Source organism: Periplaneta americana, chromosome 1, assembly GCF_040183065.1.
Source record: "Periplaneta americana isolate PAMFEO1 chromosome 1, P.americana_PAMFEO1_priV1, whole genome shotgun sequence".
In the NCBI taxonomy this organism is placed as follows: domain Eukaryota; kingdom Metazoa; phylum Arthropoda; class Insecta; order Blattodea; family Blattidae; genus Periplaneta; species Periplaneta americana.
This window is the reverse complement of record NC_091117.1, coordinates 78,015,628-78,025,094: the sequence shown is the minus strand read 5'-3', so window position 1 is coordinate 78,025,094 and position 9,467 is coordinate 78,015,628.

The window sequence follows — 9,467 nt, the reverse complement described above, 5'->3', positions numbered from 1 at the left end:
TAATAGCACAGTCTAAAAGACATACAGTCACGCAACTCATACGTATAAAATATGCCAACATTTGACAGCTGGCGCGACAGTAGCCCTCTATTCATTCATTCATTCATTTATTTTATTCCATAGATCTTACATGAGCAATGAAGCTTTAAGATGTGGAACATGTCAACATTTTACAATATTACAATTACAATTTTTACAAATTTTTATAGTTTTACAATTTAGTAATTTTCTACAATTTTTACAATTTTGTACAATTTTTTTACATTTTTTTACATTTTTTTTTACATTTTGGCGAGATGTAGTGAGATCCGAGGATTCGCCAAAATATTACCCGGCATTTGCCTTTTCGGTGGGGGAAACCTCGGAAAAACCCAACCAGGTAATCAAATCAAAGGGGGTAATCAAATCAAAGGGGTTGATGTCAAGGACTCGCCATAGACCATCCGGCTTCAGTCCCACGGCTGGGGAAAACCTCCGAAGAAACCAAAGTCCAAAGGGGGGTCCAACCCAAGCCCGAACGCAGCTCCGGATCAGCAGCCCAGCGAGTCTGTCGACTGACCAACATCGATGGCTCTACTAAAAGTATACAATACATAGCCAATCAGATTATTAAATTTACAAACGCAAACGATCATTCATAAGTTGAGCTATATTATAATACAAAACAATTTAATTAAATTTAAGGCATAAACAATTCAACCAGTTGTGATATACAGAAATTGATAATACATATCATGCAAACTACTTCAAATTACAAACAAACAATTTATCAGTAGAGCTATATAGATTACTATTCAATTTAAAGCATATACAATTTATCGGCCAAATCTATACAAATATATACAATACAAAGTAGCATACTTTCATTAAGCTATACAAATTTGTGTAATTAATATCAAGTAGATTAATTCAATTTATAATCATAAACAATTCATCAGTTGAGCTATACATATTACCATTCAATTTACAGTAGGTCTGTATACAATTCATCAGTAGAGCTACACTGACTAGTAATCATTTAAGAACATATACAATTCATCAGCCAAACTATACAAACATATACAATCAAATTAGTTCAATTTACAAACTTATTTTCGTTAAGCTATACTATTCATATGAAGTAGATTAATTCAATTTATAAGCTTAAACAATTCATCAGTTGACCTATACAGTATACTATTCAATTTACAGTACATACAATTCATCAGTTATGCTAAACAAAAAATACAATACATAGTAAACAGATTAAGTCAATATAAAAACATATTTTAGTTGAGCTATATAAAATTGTACATGTCATTTAAGTAGAATAATTCAATTCACAAGCATAAACAATTCATCAATTGTGTAGAAGGTATGAGTATGTAGAAATTTGGTTAATTCTTTTCTGAACCTTTTCTCGTTGTTCTTCAAATCTTTAAGATAATTAGGCAGTGCATTGAAGACTGTTATACATGAATAGCGAACTCCTTTTTTAAAACAGCTTAGACTAACAGAGGGTAGATGAAGATCTGATTTATGTCTTGTATTAAAATGATGAATGTCTTCATTAGTACTGAATTTATCTTGGTTCTTAATATACAGCATCATTAGGGAAAGAATGTATTCACAAGGTAAAGTCAAGATTTCTAAGTTTCGGAAAATATTTTTACATGAGGTCCTTTTATGCACACCGGCCATTATTCTTATAGCTTTCTTTTGTAAAACAAAAACGTGTTTAGCTTCAGACGAGTTACCCCAGAGTATTAATCCGTATTTCATTACAGAGTGAAAATATGCAAAGTATGACATTTTAAGAAAGTTTATATCACCAATAGTAGATAAGGATCTTAATGCATAACAGGCAGAGCTCAATTTACGAGTAATACATTCTATATGCGTTTTCCAGTTCAAGTGATTATCCAATTCTAAACCAAGAAACTTTGTGCTTATAGATTCTTTGAGATGAGTTCCATTTAATCGAATACTGTAGGAAACCTGAGCACTATTGTGTGTACTAAATTTGACTGCACTGGTTTTATCAACATTAAGTGCTAGTTTATTTGCATGGAACCATTCATTCATTAGATTCAGCACTGTATTAGAAGTGTTTATAAAATGATCGTATTGTTTGCTTGAAATAATTACACTTGTATCATCTGCAAATAAAATTACATGGGATGAATTGTTTATGGTCAAGGCTAAATCATTAATATAAACTAGAAACAACAATGGACCTAAAATTGACCCCTGCGGAACACCATGTTTAATATTTCTAAATTCTGAATAAGTAACTTTATGACTATTTGGTACATTTATTTCTACTTTTTGTTTTCTATTTGATAAGTACGATGTAAACCAACCCAACATCTCATCTTTAATGCCATAAAACTTCAATTTTTTTACTAATATACTATGGTCTACACAATCAAATGCTTTAGCCAAGTCACAAAAAATCCCACCTACATGTAGTTTCGAATTTAATGAATTTAGTATTTCATCCACCAAACTAAAAGCAGCATTCTCTGTCGATTTTTGTTTTCTAAATCCAAACTGTTCTAAAACTAATATATTGTTGGACTCCAGGTAATGATATAATCTATTATACATAACTTTCTCAAACACTTTTGAAAATGTTGTTAATAATGATATGGGTCTGTAATTAGCAATAGTACATTTATCTCCCTTTTTGTATATTGGTTTTACTATTGAATATTTGAGTCTTTCTGGAAAAATACCACATTGCATTGACAAATTGCATAGATAGCTTAACGGAGGGGATAATATTTCAGAACAAGCTTTCAGAACTTTACTTGGAATTTCATCATATCCAGAGGAATATTTTGTTTTTAGTTGTTTTATCACATGCATGATTTCTGCTGCGGTAGTGGGAATAAATTTGAGACCTAAAAACTCAGTGTTAAATGCATCAGTTAGGTAACCAAGTGCAGCATCTTCTGCACAATCTTGAATGTTTAAGTTCTGAATAATATTTATATAGAAGTCGTTAAAATGATTTGCAATTGATTTTGGGTTATCTATTTTACTATCATTGATTTTAATGCAAGTAATATTTTCACTCTTTGAATATCGATTAGTTTCATTTTTAATAATATCCCAAATAGTTTTAATCTTATTATCTGAATTTTGTATTTTTTCATTCAGATACATTTTCTTTGCATCTTTTATAACTTTTGTCAAAGTTTTACAGTAATTCTTGTAGTAATTAAGAACATGAGGATCATCACTATTCCTACTCATTAAATATAGATTCCTTTTTCTAGCACATGATATTTTAATTCCCTGAGTTATCCACGTGTTTTTACTTTTACATTTTTTCACCACCTTGACTGGAAAACATTCATTGAAATAATTCGTAAATGTAGTGAAAAATGCATTAAATTTAGTATTAATATCAATGGTATCGGTACTATATACATTTTCCCAAGATTCATTTTGTAGACATGTATTTAAATGATGAAGAGATTCAGCATTTATAATCCTTTTTTTTATTTTTAGATTAACACTTTGGAATTTTTCACTCATATTGAAAACACTTAGAATTTGTGCATCGTGATCAGACAGGCCATTGACTAATGGTACTGTTGAATAGGAATTCAATCTACTTTTATCTATAAATATATTATCAATGGCAGTACTACTTCCAGCTTGTGTTCTGGTTGGAAAACTTACTGTGTGACTAAGATTATAAGTTTCAAGAAGTGAGTTTAATTTTCTTTTACGTGAGCTTTCTGATAGATAATCTATGTTTATGTCACCACAGATTACAAATTCGGTATGTGGTTTATAAAGTCTTTTCAATAATGAATCTAAGTTAGTTGTAAATTTCTTATAATCTCCCATTGGCGCCCTATAAACACATAAGATAATTAAATCTGATATCTCATAACCAATTTGTATTCCACAGATTTCAATATCTTGTTCAAGACAAAAATCAGATATATCAATTTTACTAAATAATAGATCCTCTCTGATAAAAATACAGGCACCCCCTTTTTGGAAGACATGTCTACAGAAATGGGAACCTAATACATATCCATGTAAAGACAGTTGTAGTATTTCCTGTTGCTTCATGTGATGTTCAGTTATACATAATATCTGAGGTTTATGCTTTTGAGTTGCTAAAGAAGTGATCAATTCATCAGTTTTTTGTTTTAATCCCCTAATATTTTGATGGAAAATAGTGAAGTTACTGTGTTCATTACTAGAAACATCAGAGCATTTACAATTTAGTTGAACTTGTTTCAAACACCTTACCGGTGGGAGGTTTAACCTAAAAAAGGAGAAGCCCTAGCATTAACTAACACAGGAATATTACAACTCTGCTTTTTAACATGGCTGCCTCTGATGCTATTAGCAATAAGAACCGAAAGGTGCTCCTTGCCTCTACCATTCAGATGCAGGCCATGTGACGTATATTCATATATATATATATATATATATATATATATATATATATTCTAGCGGCAGGCAAGTTAAAAGTGTGCACACGACATATGATAACATATCAGAAAACGGGTTTTGCGTAATTTGTTTTATATTTTTATGCTATACAGTAAGTGTATATGATTCTTATTAATTTTAATTTAGAATCCTAGAAGAATTTCACACGCAGTTAATCTACAAGTTTCAGAAGCTGAGAATAAACGTAATTCTTTCTGCTCCTTACAACTGAATCATGGAACTGTTCACGTATCATGGTTTGAAATAATATAATTGTTCGTACGTGGATGGTTAATTAAATTCATTCCTGAATATATTTATGAATCATTAGAACTCTATATTTCCTGTGAGAAGAGTCAAAATTAGTAGCTTCAAAATTGTAGGTTACATTGCGTGGTGAACGCCTCTCCCTATTTCCTGAGAAATTAACTATTTTCCATACCGCAAATTGGGGTAAACTCGGCCGCTGAGGTAAACTTAAAAATAAAAAAGAGGAAGATTTAAACCTTAATATGACAGACATTGATTTATGAAGTTTATTATTTTTCATTTCTTAAGAACCGGTATTTCCTTTATTATTTTGAGTGACAAATAGTGCTGATATTATGGTTTAAATGTTTATGGCAAGTTTACCGCATTTTACATTACATTTCCAGTTTTCACACATAATGCCTAATTTTAACTTATCCTACCTATATAATACGTAATTTACATGCCCTTACTGTTAATATGACGTAGGTGAAAACAAATAAATGAACACACAATTTTGTTGAAAAAATTGTGACTTCAATTAACTCAGAAAATGTAGGCCTAATTTTATTTTCAGAGCAGAAGTGGTGTAAGTCAAAATGGGTAATGAGGGTTAAAGTAAACATTCTTTAAAATACAGCGCAAAGTAGCAGTTAATATTGAATTTATTTAAACTATTAGTAGTCAGTGAATAGCACGAAGGATATATTAATTGCTACTTTGCGCTGTATTTTACAGAATATTTACTTTAAATCTCATTACCTAATTTTGACTTACACCACTTCTGTTCTGAACGGCTCAAATAATCACTGGGAATGTAAAATCAACACCAGTAACAGTCATGCAAATTATTACAGAAAAGATTGCTTTTTATATTAAATTTAAAAAGGCTCTTGAGAACTTAATACATCTGCCATATGAATCTACACCAACACATCAGAAATTTATAGACACAGTCTGGATTTATTCAAGAAGTGAATATTTTGCAAAAGGATTACAATACTCCATGAATATTTGAAAAATTAACACCATGATCCCTACTTGAATGCAATATAACGTTCAACTTTTGAAAAATATAAAGAAAAAAACACGATTACAAAAATTATGGAATTACTTGCATTAAAAACTGTAGATACATTATCCAAAATCGGAATTGTTATACATTTACACATATGATTTCTGCAAAAAAAAAAAAAAATAATATACTGTAACAGGTATTTTCTTTGTTTTTATTTAAATTCTCCTTCCTGATATAACTTACAATATGTAACTGATAACTAATAAATGTTTTATACAACACAATACGTAGGCTACCTACAACGTGAATTATTGGTTATGACTGAGTTATGATTTTCTCTTGGTCTTTAGGGAATCTGAAGAACGACAAATTCGGAGATTTAAACTTGTTGTTACTGCAGTTTTCGTCATTGCACACATTGCCTTTATTCCGATGCATGATTAAAACGTTATTATAACATCTCTCATCCCTTTAAAGCACGTGCTGGCTGAACGAGACTATGACCAGTGCCTTGCCTGCCGCTTGGGCGCTAGTGTCGCGAATGTTGGCAGAAAAAATGCTGAAGTTTCGTGACTGTATGTATTAGACTGTGGTAATAGGTACCGCATGTGTCCGACCATCCGCTCTGTGCCCCCGTAAGATATGCGAACTGAACCTTAATTCCTTTTCAGCCTCGGCAATTCATTTCTCCCCCTGAATCCCTATTTCTCTCTTTTCTATCCCTCTCTCTTTCTCTCCCCCACTACTCACAATTTTGAGCCTTCTTGCACTGCCATCGTGATCTAATACAGGCCGTAAGGCAGACCACGTGACTCGGTTAACAGCTGATCGCGAAGGGCGGTCTTTCAACCATATCAATAGTTGCAGTACATGAAAAATAACATATATTTCTCTGAAATGCAGTGTAATCGCATCAGTAAAATTTTAAACAGTGATTGTGAGACACTTCAGACACAATTCACTTGCAACGTAAGGTATAATATTATTTTTGGTGTGAAAATTACGTTGTTGCAGGCAAAGTTCGTATGTGTTTACCTGCCTTTATTTCGATTAAATATTGCGCCCTTATGTGGTTAAGTGAATTTTTGGTGTTATAAACAGTAAATGTGTGTAATAATATACACGTGAAAGTGAAACATTGACTGGGATGTAAAGTAAATTATGATTAGGCCTAAGTGCAGAGTTTGCTGCTGTTACTCTTGTCTAATCCATTATTGTTAGTTTACCGTATTTGTTTCATTAAATTTAAATTATTGCGCCCTTCTTATGTGCGAATAATCTACATTATAAATAATACGACGTTTGATAATATACACAATTTGAACTAAACACGAGATACATATTATAGTATATTATGAAAAATTATACTTCCCTTATAGTTTTCATTACTGTTACAGTATCTAGTATTGTAATTAATTGAAATAAAGCACGCTTGCTTCATTACGAAATTCTTGCACATTCATTTAAGCACGTTTCAACAATTTTCAGTTGCATCGCACGCATATTTTGATGTGTTGACATTATAGGTTATGTTTACTCTATCAGTACTTGCCTTATTTCTATATTCGCAATTATGCATCATAATTAATCATAACGCTACGTATAACTTGTAAATGCAATTTGTCTACACTTCAATTGTATTTATTCGTTTCATACGGTACTCCAGTCTCATTAGTTTAATATGTTACCAGGGCTAAACTAGCGCTGAGGTAGTTCCCTTCGTATTCATACACCTTGCATATACTAATTAGTTCGGTTAGTTCAGGCTCTTATTATGCCTTGCTTAGAGGATGAAATGCATCTCCACAAAAAATAAATTCAACTGTTTTCAGTTCAGAAGTTACCGGAATTATACCTCAGCGCTCGTTTAACCTTTATAAGTAATATAACCGTATGTACATTTCATAGGAGGGACTGTGGTGAATTTTCTACCTAGGCTATATGTAAGGAAGATAACCGTGTTCTGAAGTTTATTCTAAATATATTCTTTATTAAATCTCAAAATAGCTTTCGTTCTCAACTTAAAATGTTGGCGCAAATAGGTTATGTTAACATGGTGAATTCTTTTCACATAAAAATAATAGTTTTATAATTATTCCTGCCACATTATGCAACAAATAAATGGAACTAGCCGGAACTTATGCACACATTGCATTGAATAACAATTTAATTGTATTATTTATTTGTTCCCTACTATACTGGGTCGTATTGAATTCTATTTATCTAACCTACCAGATGAAGTAACACACAACCGTACGTACCTACACTTATTTCATAGGAGGGACTGTGGTAAATTTTCTACCTACAAGTAAGGAAGATAGATGTGCTAAATTAAATCACAATATAAATAATTCTTCTTTATTAAATCTCAAAATAGCTTCCATTTCAAACTTAAAATGTTGATGCGAACAAGTTATGTTAACATGTAAAACTCCGTTCACATTAAAATAACACAGTTTTGTAATTATTTCTGCAACATATTATGCAGTAAGAAGTGAACGTATCTTATACACACATTACACTAAATAAAATTGAGCACCGACACGCATTAAAGTAATATATTTCACTCAGCTCCGTATACTAAAATAGAAAAACCCGCCCCATCGAGTGACGTCATACATCCTGCATTACGGCCTGGTCTAGATCACGATGGCAGTGCTTCTTGCGGGACAGTTTATTTGCACTTGCAGTCCAGTGTTGTCAACTCAACATGAATACTGTAGTACGGAGTGGTGAAAGAAATATTATTAAGCAAGTAATAGCATTTTGCATAAGTCAATCAGCGTCATTAGACCTACTTAAATTAAATTATGAATAAGTAATAATTAACCTTACAGTATTATAAGCAATATTCAAGAGACATGATACTGTTTGACGGAAGTTTGGCAATATCCCTATTCGGCAAGGTTCGTGGCCTGCTGTTTGACGTAGTGGGAGAGAAACGGGTGGAATGGGGTGTGTAGAGGCGTTAACTTTTCAAAGAACGACGACAGCGCTGAAGTGGCATAGATTCGATGGTCCGACAATAGTAGCCTACTACCCTCGTTCAACACATCGGCCTTTTCAGGATTCCTTTCGTCAGCTATGGAGCAAGGTGAGCCATCGACAAGCGAATGTATAGACTGTCTCCTCACAAAACAAATTACGTCCTTCTCATCAATTTCTGTAACTAAACACTAACACCAGGATCATTCCATACAACAATTTAAAATTTGTAACATCAAGTTCTGGATTTTTTCAATATTCTAGTAAATGAATGTCATAATAATAAGTAGTTAAATGGCCTAATATGAACTCCATCTCACCAATGCTTGAAAAGTAATGAAGGGTGAAATATTTGGGGAGTTTATATGTAGACTATTCTTGAAAATATTATTAAAATGACATGCTCCATTGTATCAACGTAAAAATTGTGCCAATACGATGATGACTCCATATATTTAAACTTACTTCCGAGTTATTATGGATTTTTACTTCGAGCGTGTATGAAAACTTACAGTAAAATAAAGAAATGTTAATATTTTTAAATCGAATTTTTTTACCATGCTCTATTTTTTACGGTGAGATAAACAATTTCTTAATCTATTACAAAAATTTTATGATGGGATCTCTAATACTTTGGGAAATATTAAATAAACCAGAATTGCAAATGTTGCCATTAAGCATCAAAGTCGCGTGCAGTGTATTACGTCACGCGCTCATACCAGACATCCACACGCGCGCTTAGCGATCTATATTACAAATGCTAGATGTTGCG